The sequence below is a fragment of the Girardinichthys multiradiatus genome, chromosome 23 (assembly GCF_021462225.1).
Source record: "Girardinichthys multiradiatus isolate DD_20200921_A chromosome 23, DD_fGirMul_XY1, whole genome shotgun sequence".
NCBI classification, from domain to species: Eukaryota; Metazoa; Chordata; class Actinopteri; order Cyprinodontiformes; family Goodeidae; genus Girardinichthys; species Girardinichthys multiradiatus.
In genome coordinates, this window is record NC_061815.1 from 37,950,769 (window position 1) to 37,971,418 (window position 20,650).

The window sequence follows — 20,650 nt, forward strand, 5'->3', positions numbered from 1 at the left end:
GATGTATAAGGTGCGAATCACAACTCGCACGTGGGGGATGTTTCCAACACTTTGTTGATCATTTATCTATAATTAATGAAGTTCTGAAGAGAAAAGGAGGTCCAACCTGGTACTAGCAAAGGTGTACCTAATATAGTGATCAGTGAGTGTGTATAATATGACAATAAGCTACTTGCTAGGCAATAAAGATACTTTACTAATCAATTTTAAATGATTAGTTATGCATGCCGGGCTTTATATTACCTCAATGCCCTCTTTTATTGAAAACCAGTCTTTCTCTGATTAGTTTTTGTTTTCCCCCAGTTGTTCAGATCATGATCACGCCTGACGCACATTTCTTGACCTTTTTAATTTCTTGGTGGTTATATAACTTTCCGTCTCTACATCCAGGATTTGAAGAGCAACAGAGTTTAGCTTTGATTTCATGTGATATGCTTGCCAAAAATCCAAGTGCATGCCTCTACCAAACACACAATAATCCCAGAGGATTTAAAGTGTGACCGAGGCAGTTTAAGATGACTCCTAAAGCTGGAAAGCCCTTGTGACAATTACACTCTCTGAGTCCACTCAGCTGCTCTAACAGTCACAGGGAGAGAGAACTTCTTCCAGTGTCAGAGTGAAACACTGTGTAAAGACCAAGATTTCATTAATAATCCTTTCAAAGTGAAATATCTGCTGCTGCAGTTTTGGTGTGATCACACTGACAGTCACTGCAGTCTGTGAAACCAAGTTAAAATAGAAGGCTTGAGCCAGCATATATGTTGCAAGGTACCATGAAACAGTCAATTACAATTCGTTTCTCCTAGAAAATGTTTGGAGCAATACAGTAAACATTTTATCAGTATGTGTCTTCGGTCTATTCCTTTTGGTTCTTGCCTGTTTTTCAACAGAAGTTTGAGCTTTTTAGCAGTGAATCCGATGTTTTATAATTCGGTCATAATAATGTTTCAGATGATGTTTTTATGATGTATGATAGCCGTTTAAAGCTGTTAATATATCATCTGCATTACAGTCTGAAAATTTATTTGTGGATAGCACCAATTTGGCTTTAGCACAAACAGCACACACAACAACTCTAATTGCAAAACCACATCAACAATTAGTGGAGAATCCCCCCCCCCCTAAACACAGGCTCTGCGCCACACTGTCTGGCTCCTACTGACGGATCTTTATTAGCTTTAGGTGCCAGGGAGATGTGCATATTGATTGCCACCTGCTTCATCTGTCTCACTCCAAACATTCATGATCTACTAATTCATATTTCAAAAGCATCTATTTAGATGAGCCCTGGCAAGCTGTGAATAATTAATGATACTTTTTAATCATATATTTTATGATATTGCTACCAAGATACTTTTCGCTTTCTGACCTCCATTAACCATGAATAAAAACGACAGATAGTATGTGCTCACCGTACTCTTCAGCTAAAATCTGCAAAATGTGGCGCGAACATTTAAAACTTATGAGGGTTGTTTTTTAATGCTTACACAATGCAGAAACTAAACAGGCACAATGATAAACTGTTTCTAAAAAGGTGGATTGATGGATGAACATATGAATATATGGAAAGATTTAAATTAGCCTATGATTTTATTATGCATGAATCAGTCATTTACAACTCATACAATCAACCTGGCCTTTATATGCCTATTTACTTTCAATTTATAAATGAGCGTTTAATGCTTCACCATGCTTTACCATGAGCCCATCAACGGCAGCTAACATGATGTGATTCATTGCTCCACTGTACATCTTTATCAGAGAGATACTTAATTACGTAGAAGTTCCCACTCAAAGGACGCACCAGCTCAGGAAATTTGTCAGTTGTCTGACAAACAAACAGTATCACTAGTTTAGATAAGTTTAGTTTAATTACTCTGTTGCCTCTATTAAAAACAATCTCCAAGTGGAGGGTCTTTAGGTAGCACTGACAAGCATGAATTTGGTTTGTTTTCATACTGTATGTTTACTGTGTTCACTTTAGGCCTACTGGTACCTGCATTTGTGGCAAAAAAAGTAAATCTCAAAAATGAAAGGATAGGTCCCACCTTCATTAAATCCCAGTCACAGTTTAGATGCAGGGCCCATATAGGTAGGAAATGGGCTGAACGAAGGTCTCCAGATTGGACTGTAAAATAATGACCCCAATTTAAATGCATATAAAGATTTGAAATAAGACAGTTCTGGATGGGACCCATATCTTTCCTAGATGTGTTAGGTGTTAGTGATTTCATATATATATATATATATATATATATATATATATATATATATATACACACACTCATCGGCCACTTTATTAGGTACACCTTGCTAGTACCGGGTTGGACCCCCTTTTGCCTTCAGAACCGCCTTAATCCTTCGTAGCATAGATTCAACAAGGTACTGGAAACATTCCTCAGAGAGTTTGGTCCATATTAACATGATAGCATCACACAGATGCTGCAGATTTGTCGGCTGCACATCCGTTATGAGAATCTCCCGTTCCACCACATCCCAAAGGTGCTCTATTGGATTGAGATCTGGTGACTGTGGAGGATATTTGAGTCCAGTGAACTCAATGTCATGTTCAAGAACCCAGTCTGAGATGATTTGTGCTTTATGACATGGCGCGTTATCCTGCTGGAAGTAACCATCAGAAGATGGGTACACTGTGGTCATAAAGGGATGGACATGGTCAGCAACAATACTCAGGTAGGCTGTGGCGTTGGCACGATGCTCAATTGATACTAAGGGACCCAAGGTGTGCCAAGAAAATATCCCCCACACCATTACACCACCACCACCAGCCTGAACCATTGATACAAGGCAGGATGGATCCATGCTTTCATGTTGTTGATGCCAAATTCTGACCCTACCATCCGAATGTCGCAGCAGAAATCAAGACTCATCAGACCAGGCAACATTTTTCCAATCTTCTATTGTCTAATTTTGGTGAGCCTGTGCGAATTGTAGCCTCAGTTTCCTGCTGACAGGAATGGCACCCGGTGTGGTCCTCTGCTGCTGTAGCCCATCTGCCTCAAATTTCGACGTGTTGTGCGTTCAGAGATGCTCTTCTGCATGTCTTGGTTATAATGAGTGGTTATTTGAGTTACTGTTGCCTTTCTATCAACTCGAACCAGTCTGGCCATTCTCCTCTGACCTCTGGCATCAACAAGGCATTTGCGTCCACAGAACTGCCACTCACTTGATACTTTCTCTTTTTCGGACCATTCTCTGTAAACCCTAGAGATGGTAGTGTGTGAAAATCCCAGTAGATCAGCAGTTTCTGAAATACTCAGACTAGCCCATCTGGCACCAACAACGATGCCACGTTCAAAGTCACTTAAATCACCTTTCTTCCCCATTCTGATGCTCGGTTTGAACTGCAGCAGATCGTCTTGACCATGTCTACATGCCTAAATGCACTGAGTTGCTGCCATGTGATTGGCTGATTAGAAATTCACATTAACAAGCAGTTGGACAGGTGTACCTAATAAAGTGGCCAATGAGTGTATATATATGTATATATATATGCAGAGAACCAGTTGCTCTACTCCTAACTTCGCTAAGATAACAGCTCTTCACCTTCTGTATAAGGTTGAGTACAGCTAATGCACAGAGGAAGCTAATTGTATCCTTTTTGTTTCTTGGGTGGTGTTGTTATCTCCTGATCATAAGTAAGGGCTGAAAACTAGACAGACCAGTAAGTCAAGAGTTTTGTTTTTTGGCTCAGCATTTTCTTCACAGCAACAGAGCGAGCAGCACCCAAATTCCTGCAAATAAGGCAGTTGATCTTTCCATCTCCCGCTCCATGCTATCACCTCTCATCAAGCAAGACACAAAGATGCTTGAACATCTCCACATGAAGCAGAAACTGACCTCCAACCTGGAGGCAGTAATCCACCTTTTTGCTGATTGAGAACAATTTCTTCCACCAGAAAGGAGGTGATTTATATCCCAGTGCGCTGGATAATACATGTCCTGTATTTGTGAATTTATGATGCCTTCACTGTACTCCAAGAATGAATCGTCTTAGAACCTTCCAATAACTTACAGACCAGTTGCTGGTCTGCACATACTTTCATTTCTTCTTTTTAGGTGCCTAACTTCTTTTGTCCTTGAGTATTGTTTCTAAATTATTTATGTATTAATTAATTATTAATATTTATGAATGCATATGCTGTTGATGTAGAATTAAAAAAATGATGCTGCTTGAATCCTTAAAATCAACCAGTTATGAGGTGATGCCTCTTTCACCTTTTTAAGTTTACACCCTATGATGCAACCTTTTATTCAGTACTTGTCTGCCCTCAGTCCAAGGACATTAATGAAAAAATGCACGCCTCAGACATTTTACTTTGCTGATATTTTATTAATCCCTGAAAATAATCAAAAGTGACAGAGACTAGTTTTCAAACTCTTATCCACACCTGTGAAGTGAATCTGCTTTACACTACCTGACACCTGCAGCAGTGACTGTTATTAGCAAGGTCAGAAAAACCAGACAACTTCAGAACTAAAATAAGCTAATACGCAGGGCATCTGTTTCTGCAAAAAGAAAAGAGTAATATTTTGCAACTTACTTAGGAGTTGCTGACAGTAACTTATATATTTTTGTGTCAGCCTGTCAAAAATCCATATGGCTGCCTTCCTGGAGGAAATGTTTTTATGTTTCATATTCCTTTGCAAATCTGTTTCAGTCACCGTGGAAGATGCAGAAATACCCTCAGTATTTTCTAGCCTGGCTCTGCACCTTTCCTATTTGCATATTTCCTCTTCCTAAGGTTCATCACAGCAGTTATTGTGAAGAGCCTCTATTTGAACAGGGCATGATATAAGATCCAAAAAGACACAGTTTCTAACTGAAAACTATTTGTGAGCCAGGCCACGGTGGGTGAAGCCTTTTGTGTCCGATCCTCCTAACATTGTTGGTCATATGCTGCCAACTCACTGGCCTGATTGGCACGGAAGGCAGATGGTCTACTGGGGGGGAGAATGAGGAGTTCCTGCACATGCACACTTGGCACAGAAACAAGGTGTGGAGCTTACCCGCTTTCTTTTCTGAGGTTTTAGTGAGAAGAACCGTTTTGGCAGACAGCCTCTTTGACTTAGGTTTTCCCTCGAGTTCAGAAGGGATCAGACAAAGGGCTTCTAGCATTCAAAACTTGGCTTCAGTACAAATCCTTCTGAGAAACTCATAAGGCTTCTACCCTGCGTCTCCTTCAGAAAACTGATAAGAGGCCTGTGAGACCCTTCGGTTTGGTTTCACTCTCTGAAATGTAGGCAATGATGGTGGCCACATGCACCTTGAGGTGGGGGCAAGTCAGTTGGGATCCAGGAGACAGTGTGGAAACTGTAATGTGATTATAGAGCTCTCAGGAGCTGGTCCAGCTACTCAGAGGCCAAAGGCAAAGCAACAAAGCATTTGGAGATGAATAAAAGGTTGACATCTTAGTTTGTGAGCGTTGTCTCTTACCTGAAGAGGTACAAACACATGTTGTTGGAACCCACATCTGGCTGGCAGCTGTATGTCATTTTGTGTAATTGTCCCAAAGCTCTGTGAACTCTTAGAGACTATAACTTGAATAGGCAGTAACTCCTTCAGCAAGCTAGAAACTACAAAGACAGAGTTTTAAAACATAAATTCAGTTCAGAAGATGATAGGTTAATATTTCCAAACGTAGTGAACTAGAGCTAGGTAGAGATGAACTATATGAAGAGTCAAATGTGAAAGAATTAATAACTAAATTAAGTGTTAAATATTTATTATTGGTATAAAATAAAATGAAAATGTGATTATTTAACAAAAACTTTAAGTAATTATACTAATAATAAATTAATCTTTATTTATTGAAGTAATTTAATAAATAATTTATTATTTAAAAATCAAAAATGGAAGTGATTAATTAAACAATTAATTTCATCGTATTAAAATTTTTAGCATTTATTTATTGCCCACTGACTTTCATTGGTGAGGCTGACATGAACCCAATAAAATAAATGATGACATAGCTCTATATGATTCTAATATATAATGACTTTAAAACTTAATTAATGATTTCCACATTTAATTAGGAATGTATTTATTTATCATTATTTATTAAATGCATGTATCTCCAATTTTATTGAAATAATCACACAGAATGGTCTCACAGAAATAACAAACAATGTACTGTGACAATCAATATATAACTTTATCACATTAAATCTATGGTTAATTTAAATCTATTTTATGTGTAAGATTATTTGATAAAACAAAAATAGATAACACAAACCACATAAAGTATAGAATAAGAGCAATATATCCTTTTTCGCAGTGTAAATTCTTAACTGCATTATAACAGTTTGGAGCAGAACCTTGGGGAGCGGTCTGGTGGTTCTGCTTTTGATGTTGCGGTATCATTTGTCTGATGGCAGCAATTCAGTAAATTCACAGGGAGCATGTTAGAGGTTTCTGTGACCGCTAAGAGTTGCTGCTGAGGCTCTGAAACAGATCCTCGAGGGCGGAAGCCAGGGACAATAAGCTTTTCTGCTCCCCTCACTACCCTCTGCAAGCCTCTCCTGTGTGCCATATAATTGTAGTTTTAGTCTTTTATATATGTTTGCCAGAACACGTAGAAAAATTTTACTTTATGATTTTCTTGTCACATATAAAAATATATATAAAAATCAGCCTAGCTAGCATGGTGTAAAAACATCATAAAATGGACATCATTTGTTTTTCCCAGATTGAGAAGGATGTAGTACATATAAATAATAACACACCATTATACACCAGTATTGTAATATAATTACTTTCAGTTTATTGCAGCTAAGCTTAGTGGAAAAGTAAAAATACCTAGAATGCAGTAAAATCTACGAAAAAGTAACTTTATTGCTTGACTTATTTCTGCATTCATTATTATTTTTAATTTTACTGCAGGTCTCTAACACAACCACAGTGTAACACCTAACATAGTAGCCTTGATGAACATCAGGAGGTGTCCTGGTGGTCTTCGGTACCAGACCATTAGCAATAAATCTTTTTGATACTATTTGGGTCTTTGTGCGTTGGGAATACAGCTAACAGATGCCAGTGGGTTTATATTTGGGGATTGTTTTAGCCTCTGTCTAGAGTCCCATTTTAATGTGAATTATTTTCTAAATTCCATCTCTTTGTGGAACATGTGAAATGAACATCCTCTTTACATTTTTGTGTTGTCAGAGGAAAATAAAGATTTGCATGGCTGATGATAGATTGCTGTCAGTATGATGTTCAGTACAAAGTCTAATCATGTTCACACCATTTATGTATTAAGTAGAAAATCAACAAATAAGAGTTTATAAACAGTCTCAATGCTGTAAATTGTCACTAAAATACTAACATCTTCAACCAGCAGAGAAGGCAATCAGCAAATATCTTAATGGTTATTAGGCTCTTGCCATTACGAGAAGGAAGCGGAAAGCAATTAGAAGTTGGAAAATGACTCTGATGATGCTTCTGTCCGAACCTGTAATAACTTGTTGTCTGCTGTGTGGAATAGTTCAGAAAAGCAACACAAATGAACCCTTGAAACTGTGGCTCCTTTGCTTTTGTAACAATGGATGATGGCACTTTTCAAGTATTACACTTTGTGCTACATAATATGAAGACAGCTGCAGCTGTTGTTTATAAAATACGATCATAGTGTGTATAAAGAGCTACAAATTGATTTAATTATGTGCTAAGAGGGTTTGTTTCATTAACACATTATTTGAGTCATCTGATTACTTTTGGAACAGACCTTCTTGTATTTTTATTTTGCCATTAAGTAATCAATAATAATCAAATTATAAAGTGTGCAGCTGCTTATAAGCTAATAATTATTTGTATAAAAAGCCATGCCACAGCTTGCAATCAGCAATAGTATCTTATTAGTTATTTCCAAATGGTCATATTGAATTATAACTCTAAAGAGATACAAATCACAAATCTGATTTCGATGTATTACATTAAATATTCAGCAAATGCTAAAATGGAAACAACCTATTTAGAAAAAAAAAAATGTGGACCAATTTGTTCCTGTTAAAGGTTCGCAGAGCCCTAGAATGAATTAAGTTAGTTTGATCAGATTATTCAGTAGGAAGACAAATCCCATGATATAAGGCATGTCTCATCATTTTTGCTACTTTTCCTTTTTAATTGTGTTCAATGTTGAAAGAAAGAAAAAGTGAACTATGTTTGGAATGGCAAACTTGGGCACCAGTACTAAACACACTGTCCACCCAAAACAAAGGCAGCATTAGCAAAGTCTCCAGCTCAACTTTTTGTTTATAGGGCAAATAATTATATCATGGTTTATCCAAAGAGAAGGAGAAAGTCAGGAGAAATGTTGTCTGAGAAAAGCAGCTTGGAAAAGCAGCATTCAACAGACTATTTCTACGCTGGTTCTGACCGGCATTGTTACTCTGATGGCCATGGGCAAACAAAAGTGTCACTACAATACTTAACATTAGAAAGGCATGCAGTGAATGTGCAAGTCTCACGTTTTACTAGTCAGGGTTTAACTACAATACAATAACTTAGGCCTCAGATTTAATCTTTTAAAAACATGCGGTTTAGCAATAAGCCTGATACCCAGTCAGTTTCAAACCAATTCAGTCCTTCTTGCATGTGACCAAAACATCTCTCAGTGATCCAGGGTTACAACTGCAGGAATCTAATCTGCATGTGAATTTAGACATGCAGAACGGTAGAACCCAAACAGCTTAAAAGCTTGGAACTTCTCCCTCACTAGCTTCAAACTGATTAAGCTCTTCAGATGAAGAGCGAAAAGTCTTCAACTACAAGAACTGAAGGCCACTTGGTTTGTTTTTTAACCTTTTTTGGATGCCAAACACTAAGCAGGTTCTCCGGGCCTTTGAAAGAGAAGCAGCACCACAGCATCATAAACCCTACCATGCTTTAAAGTGGGATTGAAATGCTTTTCCACATATTTGTCTTGTTTCTTGCCAAACCCACTTGGAGTGTTTATTGGCGAAAGCTCAATTTTTGTCTCTTTTGACCAAATCACAGACCCTACCAAACTTTACATGTTTACAGTTGGACATTATTTTACCTCCTTCACCATCCTTCTCACCATGCATCATGGCAGGATTAATATGGATCCAGATCCGGACCAGTGTCCAGCGTCAATGTGCTTATGTGTCACCATATATTTTTACGCTAGGGAAACAGCAAGTCATGCAAAGTTCCTAGAAACTTTAAATAGGTTTGAATTAAAACGTTATTCAGTTACATTTAAGGGGATTGTTTGGTTAACCAACAATTGTCCCACCAGTAATATTGTTATAAACAATTATTTCATAGCACAGAGTTTAATGTCCCCTCTAAAATGCACTTAAAATAAGACAGGATTTTAAACTGTCGGTGTGAATTTGTGCTACTGTAATACCATTATTTATTATAAGGCTTGTTGCACATCCTCACCTGGGGTGCCAATTAGTTCTTACACAAGGAGGAAAGTTTCTGGTTCACTTTTCAGAAATTTGTTGGGTCTGGTGCTATTGGTTCAGTTCTACATTAGTGAATAAAAACCTGTTTAGCTGCCATTTAATATTTGCTCAAAGTGTTTTAACAAAGGTATTGCCCCACGTTCTTACTTTCGTGCCCAACTTATTATTTTTTCTTCTCACGAGTGGGTGCCTGGAACACCTCCCGAAGAAGGCGTCCAGGAGGCATCCGGTATAGATGCCTGAGCCACCTCAACTGGCTCTTCTCGATGTGTAGGAGCAGCGGCTCTACTCCGAGCCCCTCCCAGATTGCCGAGCTCCTCACCCTATCTCTAAGGGAGTGCCCGGCCACCCTATGGAGGAAGCTAATTTCAGCCCTGTTATCCGGGATCTCGTTCTTTCGGTCATTGAAGGTCTATCGAGGAGCTGGGTTCCAGAGCCCACGCTGTGCGTGGAGGTGAGCCTGACTATTTCTAGACGATATCTCTCAACCTCCCACACAAGCTCAGGCTCCTTCGCCCCAGCGAGGTAACATTCCATATCCGTAGAGCCAGCCTAGGCATCCAGATATCGGGTCTTTGAGGTCTCCACCTTCGTCCGCTGCCCGATCCTCTTTGCACCCGTCCCTCATGGTTTACCCTGCAGGTGGTTGGCCCACTGGGGGATGGCCTCGCGTCTCTCGTTCGGGCTTGGCCTGGCCAGGTCCCACGTGGAGAAACCTGGCCACCAGGCGCTCTCTGATGTGACCCCACCCCAGGCCTGGCTCCAGGGTGGGACCCCGTGCCTTGATTTTGTGGTCCTCATGAAAGCGTCTTGAACCACTCTTTGTCTGACCCGTCACTTAGAGCCTGTTTGCCATGGGAGACCCTACCAGGGGCATTTAAGCCCCAAAAAACACAGCCTAGGATCATTCGAGTACTCAAACCCCTCCACCACAGTAAAATGACGGTTCAAGGAGAGGGTTTTTTCTTAATACTTCTCCCCCAATACTAAAATCTTTTGGTCTTACTCCCCCAACTCTGACTGAATACATCAGGTTTTACATTTTTTTTTATTTTTCATGCATGTGAAAACTGTATATGTTTGATATGTTGTGGCAAAACCATTTATAAAAAAATAGCGGCGGTGACATGTTCTCGGAGCAGAGAAGAAGATTTCTCAACTTGTCTGTAAGCATTTGCCAAATAATAACTATATAATATATGCTAAGCCGTGTCTTTATGAGGGCAGTATTAATGGGTGGGGTCGGTGTTACTGCCTTAAACAAGGGATTAGCCTGTCGCTGATGAGTGGGGACTCTGTGATGGGATTATTTACGTTGCTCTGGTAGTAGGGTGCAGGTGTCATTAGAAATACAAATCCCTTAATAAATTTCTGAAATGGGGGCAGTTTTTGAAGTAGTGGTGGATTGCAGAGAGCACTGCCTGGAACAATATTCGTGTCATCTGCCGTCCCACAGAATTTGCATCGCTAATCTGGTAATGTTATTAAATTGAGAAGTAAAAAGTTTTGCTTCACTTTCTCACCAGAATGTCTCGTCATCAGCTGAAAGAGTGAGATAACAATGCAGTAATCAGATGAAATAATAGCTTAGACATCAGACGGTGGGGCACCTGAGTCATAAACACTTAATAGATACAGTAATCCGATCAAGAGTCCCTGAATTCTTTCTGTAAATCCCTTTTTTTAGCCAGGCGGTGGCTTAGCATCAACTTCCCTTGTAGATGCATGCATTAAAATTCCTTTCATCTTGTACAGACAATTGATGGGGGACACATTACTGAAAGCTTCATCTTTACCTACAAATTAAGCACCATGGCCTTGACTAATTATATGTTGCACATCTAGCAATAGAATATAATGGCATTTTTGATGAGGGAAGATATTTATTGGTTACATAATCAGTCCAACAGTTAATTTATCTGCTGCTGGAGCTTCAAGCAAAAAGCTGCACTTGTTTCATTATTCTGATGAATTAATATTTGGATTTCCTTCAGGTCAAATGTGCAGTAACAAAAATAACAATAAACACTGCAACACACTGATCTGAAAGGAGTTTTTGTAGTTTTTATGTCCAACATGGAAAACACCTTTTAAATAATACAAAGTGATGCTTTTAAGTGTCTTATCTGACCAACTTGCATAAATACAGGAGAATAAAAAAGATGTAAATATCATCAAAAAAGTTGATTTATTTAAATAATTCTATTAAAAAAGTGAAACCCAGGGGCACTACATGGTTCAGTGGTAGAGCAGGCGCACCACGTGCAGTGGCTACAGTCCTGAACGCGGTCGTTCCCGATTCGATTCCTGGTCCCAGGCAATTTGCTGCATGTCTTCCCGTTCTCTCTCTGCCCTTCTTCTTGTCCAGCTGCTAATGACTAAAGGCCACTAGTGCCACAAAACCTTTTAAAAATGTGAAAGTCATATTATTCATATTCATTACAGACAGAATGATATATTTCAAGAGTTTATTCCTGGTAATGTTGATGATTATGGCTTATAGCTAATGACAATTTAAGAAACTGCAGCTAAGGTGGTTTACCACAAGGAAGCAGACAGTTGTAGCGTGTTTCTTGGATTTGTCTGTATGTGGCTGCTCTCAAATTACTGCATTCCACATATTGTGAATCTTCCCTAACCATTGATGGTCTTTGCTTCACAATCCTCCTGTGCACCTTTTTCTAGACTGTAGTTTTTCTTCCACTAATCTTTCCTTTAATGTTTCTGGATACAAACCTCAGTAATCCTTCAGCAATAATCTTTTGTAGCTTACTCTCCTAGTGGCATGACTGCTTGACAACTGTGAGGTCAGCAGTATTTCTCATGGAGGTGTTATTTTCTTGTTTTATGTAACATTCTTATCTTCTGAGAAAGTATTGGGCTTTTCATTACCTGTAAACCACAATCATTTAAAAATTAACTGAATAAAGGCTTGAAATATACCAGTCTGTGTGAAATGAATCCATATTATAATTTAGTTTAACTTTAGTTTAACTTTAAAAGTGTTACTAACTTTAAAGTAAATTACTTTGATAAATACACTTTTAAATAAGATTGAAGTTTATTGAGATGCACATGTACTTACACTCAGCTCACAGCTTGAGCATCAACCTTGTGCTTTAATGGCACTGGAAGATAAGCTTTTAAAGCACATACCTCTCTAGAATACATAATTTGATCACCAGCAAAGCTGTACTGGCAGCGATTAATTCTGAAAGTTCAGAAAAGTTAGATGTCGCAGCTCTGTGACTCCTTACCCAGTATAATACGCTTATGAGCCACTGCGATGGAACTTATGCGAACTTATGCAATGGAACAGTGACTTGGTTATGAAATTATTTTATCTCTTGCTAATCTATGCAGACGCTCTCTCTATGTTGATGACATTTCACTCATCTTAGCATATCAAATCCTGGCTGCAGTTCCAGCTGACGGCAGTCTGACCTACTTTCTGATTATTTCATATTTTAATTATTTGACCACCTGGGGGCACTCAGACTAGGCATCGAACACCAAACTTTTATTCTCAAATCATTAAACATGGAAAAACACTAAAACAACACAGTGACATCATGGAGAAAACAATGTCTTTGTAAAACACAGCCAGTTCTACACCTTACATCCAAAAACATGCGCTGTAGAAAACAGAAGGGGTGACAAATGGACTTCACAGATGTGGCAGGACTTGATGTTTCTCAATAAGGGCTTTTGTCTCTCACATTTGGACCTACGTAAAATACATGATTAGATACACCAACATACAAGCAAGATAGGAAACAGGAAACAGGTCTATAATTTCCCAAAAAACATTTCCTGAAAACTTTTCTTCTAACAGTTAATTGAATTAGTTCATAGTTCTCTGACAAACATTTCTTTGGTCTTTTTAAGGTCCATGTACATCACATGGACAAAAATAAACTCCTTGGATTTAACTTTGCAGAATCCTTTACTGTCCTAAATACTTTCCCAAGGGCTAGGAAGAAGTTATTTTACCAGAAATTATTCTGTAACAAGCTTTTAATTTCTTATACCTTCCTGGATTGTTGTTTGAAAAGTTTTTTTTTAATCAAAACTCATCAAACACACATACAAACACAATGAACCTGAGACATTATTTTGACATAAGGATTGGCTGTCATGAATTCTACCAAAGACTTTACTCAACTTTATCTCTCATTAAGGAATTTGGTGAAAAATTAATGGTTCTCTATACCAGTAGCTTTAAGTCCTTAAAGGTCCTCAAGTTAACAGTGGCACAGACTCCCAACCTGAACTATCACTGCTTGAAGAGAACAGACGTTGCTATGATGCTAATTAAACAAGGGAAAATTGACAAAGCCAAACTACCTCATCAAGTCAAGTCAAGTTTATTTATATAGCGCTTTTCAGCAACAAGGCACTCAAAGCGCTGTACCTGAGGAAAAACATTACAATGATACAGACTCAGAAAAACAAATCAAATGACACTAATAATCCTTGGGAGTAATAATAATTAATAATCCTTCCGGGTTTACTAGTAGAAATTGGTTCCAAGCCACTCCTAATAATAAAGCATCTTATGCTAAAAGAAGATGATAATATTGATAGTCTCATCATTCCACTGAATTCTAACTAGGGAAGCTGAGTTACTGGTACAAAACAGCTTTAATCCACATTTTCAGGTGCTAATAATATATTGATTTTACTGGTACTGAAATTGAACTAAGTAATAACAGTCCATTGTAGTCTAACTAAGAAAGCTGGGTCATTGGTGTAAGAGCAGCTATAGTCCAAATGTTCTATTACTAATAATGTTTGGTTTTCGCTGGTAATCCTTCTGATAAAACAAAAAATCTATGTAAAAGTAATGAAATCACGCAATTAGGTGCAGGGTTAAGCAACACAAGAAGAAACAATTTTGCAAGAGTGCGGTGGAATCCTGGAGGTGTGAATAAATAACTGTGAGTGTGTGTGCAAGAACTAGAGTGTCAACACAGATAGAGCGCCATTGTCCTTGAGGAAAGAGATGGAAGTTTTCTCAATCGGCCACAAAGTCTTATCTGGGTCACAGCTGTTCGGGGGTGCTGGGAAAGAGCGCCATGTTTACATAACATCCAGGAGATACTTTGTCGATAGCCACTTAGCAGACGTTGCCAAGGCCACGTTGGGGCACCAGATTTAGAAAAACAATAAGTGTTCTGGTTCAAGCAGTTGTATGGATTTCCAACCACTTTAAGAGTTTTTACTGTTATCTCTCAATTACGAATCTAAATATCCAAATTTCTGGGACTTTCCCACAGTTCTGGAGCGAAAAACCTTCTCCATGATTAAATCCTTTCACCTCTGAGTCCAAAAGCCGCTTCCAGGCTACGATTCTGTTCAAGAACCGTATCCAGCTTGTGTCTTTGCTCTCTTAACAATTCAGTCTGAGCATTGATTGCTCTGCAGATTCCATCCAGCATCGCAGGCAGCTTTGGGATGCTTTGAACAGCTACTCATTTGACAAGTCAGGTAAGCGCCGGCTACAAACAGCAAAAATCCTGTTATCAAAAATCCAAATATATAAACGTCTTCTGCGTCCTCAACCAACATTGTAGTCAAGCACACAATCTTCCACTGTTGCCAGGAATCCATTGTAAATCCAGAGAAGAATGTACCGGCTGGGCAAGAGGGTTCTCCTTTACCCTGTCTTGTGATCAATTGCATTGAGAGACCAGCTGACCAAATCCATAATTTGCAAGTTTGGAAGATATGTAAAGTGAGGCTCTGAGAAAAACAGACAAAAGCAGATGCAGAAGCAGGCAAGAAGGAGGCTTCAGAATTTGGTGATTGCCTCACAGTGATGGGTGCACAAACACACAGACATTTTGGATTTTTAATTGCTTCTAGTTAGACCTGCCACTGAATCCTCACAGAGAAGACAGACAGTTCATATTTATTTTTACTTTAACAGGATGACCAGTTTGCCAATATCTAATGTTCCTTATCATGGATTTGTATTGATTTTCTATCCTCTTTGCACAGGTAAAGATTGAAACTTTTGCTCATTCTTTGTAAACTAACTGACTCTGTCAGATTGTATGGCGAACAATTCTTACCACAGATTCCCAGGTAAATATAGCTCTGGACTTTGACTAGACCATTTTAACACTTAAATATGCTTTTATATAAACCATTCCAGTGTGAATCTGCTGTACATTTGGGGTTGTTGTCTAATATGTCTAATATGTTTTTTATGTATAAAATGATCCACTGGGATAATTATCTGGACCACAGCCCAGCCAGAACTTGTAAAGTGAGGCTCTGAGAAAAACACAGACAAAAGCAGATGCAGAAGCAGGCAAGAGGGAGGGAGAGAAAACGTGTGCGTCCTCCACCGAGAACAGAGCAAGACCAATCAACCGTGTTACCATGTTTTTTTTTATCAAGGTGTGAGCACAAGCAAGTCACACATACTGCAGTTTTCTTCAGAAGCAGTTAATACAGCTCCACACATGGAATGGAAGAAAAGCCTTACAAATGTAACTTTATTTTCAACTTCTTGTGCCTTGCAAAACTATTCAAACTAATTGAACTTGTAACCACAAACTTCAATACCTTTCATTGGTATTTAATGTGATACACCAAAACGAAGTATTGCATATTTGTGAAGCTGAATAATTTGTGGTTTTCAAAATGTTTTAAGTCAAGTCAAGTCAAGTTTATTTATATAGCGCTTTTCAGCAACATTTTAAATATAAAAATCTCACATGTGGGGTGTGCATTTGTTTTAAGGATTCCTACTTTGTGAAACCACCGTTTGCAGCTAAAATCTTTCAGCAATTCTCTTGCCACTTATTTTTAATTGGATTTAGGTCTGGACTTTGAGTAGGCCATTGACACTCATGAACAAACCATATAACGTGGTATTCCTTAATTGCCTGAACAAATCTGAAATCTGTCTTGCATCACATAACTATTGTTTAAAGACAGATATACACAGACACAGACAGAATCAATACAGACACATAGTAAGATGAGCATTCCACGCTGGTTAATGTTACATGTTTAGTATTTCTCATTTTAACTTTCTTAAACTGCAGAGGCCTTTCTCTGCAGCCTGATGATAACAGTCTGTATTGATGATGAAGAGCATGGTCAGGGTTAGAGACACAGTTTATATTTTCAAGCAATGGACAGACATTTTACCATGTGGTATTACATTCCAGCAAAACACTCATCACTGAAGTATTAAGCAAAAGATAAACTTGCTCCATAGGACCATAGGACATTGAAAGAAATATATCCTTTGTTTTGTCTTTTTACAGACCAGCACAATGTGGATTATGTACTGATCTAAACCAGTAGTTTTCAACCCGTCCTCAGGTCCCACTGTCCTACATGTTTTAGGAGTTTTCTGGCTGCCTCACATGACCTAAATGAATGCCTGATTAACAGGATTCTGCAGCACTTGATGGTGTGCTTCCATGGTTGAGAACCACCGAGCTAAGCCATTCCATTGTAGCTCTATCTGTGTTTTCAGGGTTTTAGACCATCTGGAAGGTGAACCTCTACCACAGTCTACTGTATTTTGCAGCCGCTCAAGCCAGGTACACGATGTAGGACTATTTGCCATCTTATTCCAAATTTGTTGTTGAGAAAAAAAAATCTCTGGTCTTCAGCTTAAATGAGTGGTTTCTGGTCAAACCTCCTCCTTCTCTCCCTCCTTTCTGCTTTGAATTGTATTAACAGCTTCATTGACACTAGTAACTTGCTGTCCATTTATTTATGGGCTATTATCTCTGTTGAATCTGTTTGATCCAATTCTGCTGCAGCAACAAGTGCAGTCTGGCATCTCGCACACTGTGATATGTTCAGATCCTGTATGAAATTTAAAATTACACAGTATTTGCCAGGTTTTAACAGGTTTATTTCCAGAATTGCTTTGTATTTAGCTCCATCCATCTTCTGGTCAGCTCTAACTACCTTCCCAGTCCCTAATGAAGAAAAGCATCCCCAGAGGAAGGACTTAGCACGGGTGATGATGAAGACAGCACAGGGGATTGTGGGATGCTGTCTGTCAGACCTGGACTCGGTTTATGTTACACGAGTCAAGAAGAAGGCCAGATGCATTGCCACAGATCCCACCCACCCAGGCTATGAGTTGTTTGTCCCACTTCCATCGGTAAGGCAATTCAGCTGCATTAAATCCAGAACAAACAGACTTCAAAACAGTTTATTTGCCAGAGCTGTGAAGGCAATCGCCCCCTGTACACACTCAGTAGTCCATTTCATGATCAATGTCTGTTCATAGGCTAGTCTAGCACAAGCTGCACTTATATACATCATGCTACATCCCCATAAACATATTTCATATTTCTCTTTAGGGATGTTTTTCAGCTATAAGAGCTTCAATTTTCCTCCCGACGTGCCTTATAATTGTTATCTGTGTGATATCTCTTACCTCTTACTCTCCATGTTTATAATTTTGTCGGTGTTCTATATATGTGCATTCTGAACCGAGTGTCTCGACAAAAAATTCGTTATGGGTCCGTAATGACAATAAAGATTCTTGAGTTTTGATTCTCTGACAGTTGTCTTGTTGTCAGATTCTTTCACCTGAGTAGTTCTCTGCAGCTCCTCCAGAGATACAATCAGCCTTTTGGATGCTTCTCTGATTAATCCTTTCCATGCTCAGCCTGTCATTTTAGGTGGGTAAGTTTGCTATTATGCCACACGCTTTCCATTTTCAGATTCTGGCGTAAAAAGTTATTTGTGAAATGTTCAAAACTCAAACCTCATCACAACTATATACCTGACTTGTCTGCTGTGTTCCCTGGTCTTCATGATGCCATTTTTTCACTAATGTCCTTTAAACATATTCATTAGTCAAGTAAAGGTGGGTGAAAAAAGATGCACACCACACTTTTCAGGAAGATTTACTGATTTCTAATAAAAAACAAATGAAAAATATGTAACATTTTCTTTCCAACTGATGGGTATGCCTGACTTTTCTATTGGTGTGTCACATAAAATTCTGTAACGTGACAAAATGTGAAAAAAGTTAAATGCGCTTATACACATGCATGAATAGGTGTGACCAGTGCACCTATCAAAGCTTTGCCATAGATAATGTGTGCCATAATCACTGTTAAAGGCTGTAGAAAAAAAATAGTAGTTTCTGTGACTTTTTGTCTTACCAGGGCAATTTATTTCCATATAAGCACATTAATTATAACCATTAACACAAAAACAGGAGGCTGAGCCAATAACTGTGGACTGGGAGTCAATAATTTAGTTTGCTTTACTAGTAAATTTGTAAGATTTCTACATCACCCTCCAAAATCAGGATTGAATGTTTAAGCCGTCTCCTCTTTATCTTATCCCCAACATAAATTTTAAATAAGTTGGGATTAAATATTCATTTAAATCAAGATGTGAAAAGTTGTTGGCCGTCATGTTAAAAATTACATTTTGTTTGGTAGTTACAGTTCAATAAACGTGAAACAAAATAAGAATTTAGATCACAAGGGTATTACAGACCTTCCTCCACTTTTTTTAAACCCAGATCTAAAGACGGATAAAGACTTGTTGATTATTTAAGCCGCAAAACATAAATATGCTGTGACTAGTGACGTCACCCTTAACCCAATCAATGACCGACAGTCTTCTGACATCACGTTTTCAGTAACCAAGCCGGTACTAAAAATAGTAGCAATTAGACAAAAGCGTGATACATGGAAAAGCAAAAAAAAAAAAAACAAAGCGAACTGCTCTAAGTAGGAACTAGTGGAAAAGGGGCCTTTTAGTGAATAGAAGGAGTTACTAGCGGTTCAAGGAAAATAAGTATTTCAAAAAAATTAAGTATTTCTCATATTTTCATGTGTACTAGTATGAACCTTTATGGCATGTGCCTAGTTTGGTCTTATAACATAGTTTATCTGTTAATTGCAATTTTTGCCTGAATGCCACTATTCCCAGTAAAACGAACACATCTCAGTAAATAAAAGAGGTTAAGCCGATTCTTTTTCATCAGTCAGAAAGATATGAAATAAAACATTATAAGCTGCTGTATTGTATTCAGGTTGTATTATAAGCTGGTAAAATGTAACTTTTTGTTGTTTGCATATCATTTAGAGGAGATCATGCCAGCTTCTGAAAAAAGGCTGCAGTAGATCTTTTTTTCAGCCACCAGATTGCATAAAGAAAGCTTAGTGTCATGTTGACCTCATGGAATAAAAATTTGAGTTTGGTGTTGACATTTAGTGCTCTTTAGTGCCTTGTTGAACTCTACAAAAATAAATGGCTATGGCATCCAGGAAATAAAAGAAGAGTTTGCTTTTAAAATATGCCAGAGCGCCATTCACGGCTCCTTCTACTCAAGGTTTTGCTGAAATTCTTCTCTGCTCTCTGTGCTTTCTGGCGTTCATAGCACAGACAGACACTGAGTGGGAAAATAAACCTACTTCACAGGTGTTAATGGTACCCCATGCATTGTAGAAAATACAAGGTTGGATATCCGGGTGTTTGGCAGATAATTTAGCACTTTGTAACACAGTGTCAAACTTCACTGTTAGAAAGCTCAGATGTCAGGGTTGAGATTGTACTTTTCCTCCCCTGCAGTTTGTTTTTTTAACTTCTGCTCTGCATCTTTTGGACATTTTTGTCATTTTGATCCGGTTGATTAGATGAAGCTCCTTCTGATCAGAGCAACTAAAATGACTGATTGAAGCCCAAATTAACAGACTGTGCCGATTCAGCCTAATGATCATTCAGAAACTCAGATTTATGATTCAGAGAACAAATGTATTTTCTGCTTTTGGTGGCACATATTATCCAAATTATCCACAAAAGGCCTGTATTAATCAAACGTCCATTGAGCACAAATGCAAATGGGGAGTTTAATTAGGCTCTACTGTGATAAGTGGGACAACCTGATAATTAATTAAGCGAGAGAAACTCTTTTACGACCAAGAAAATAATGGGTGATACAAGTTTACATGAATTTTTGGATTCCTGATTAGTGCATCTTGTCTCCTGGTAAGCCATGATTACTTTTGCCTGGCTCACATTTTACCAATCATTCCCTATAGAAATTTTTTTTTATTTAAACGTCAAGTCAAAAGACATTTCCAGGATTGTACAGCTGTAAAAATAATAGCAATAACATCCCTGTACCTAAAACTTAGGTCCAGATCAATCACCACATAATCTTGTTTTTTTTTTTTTATGAGTT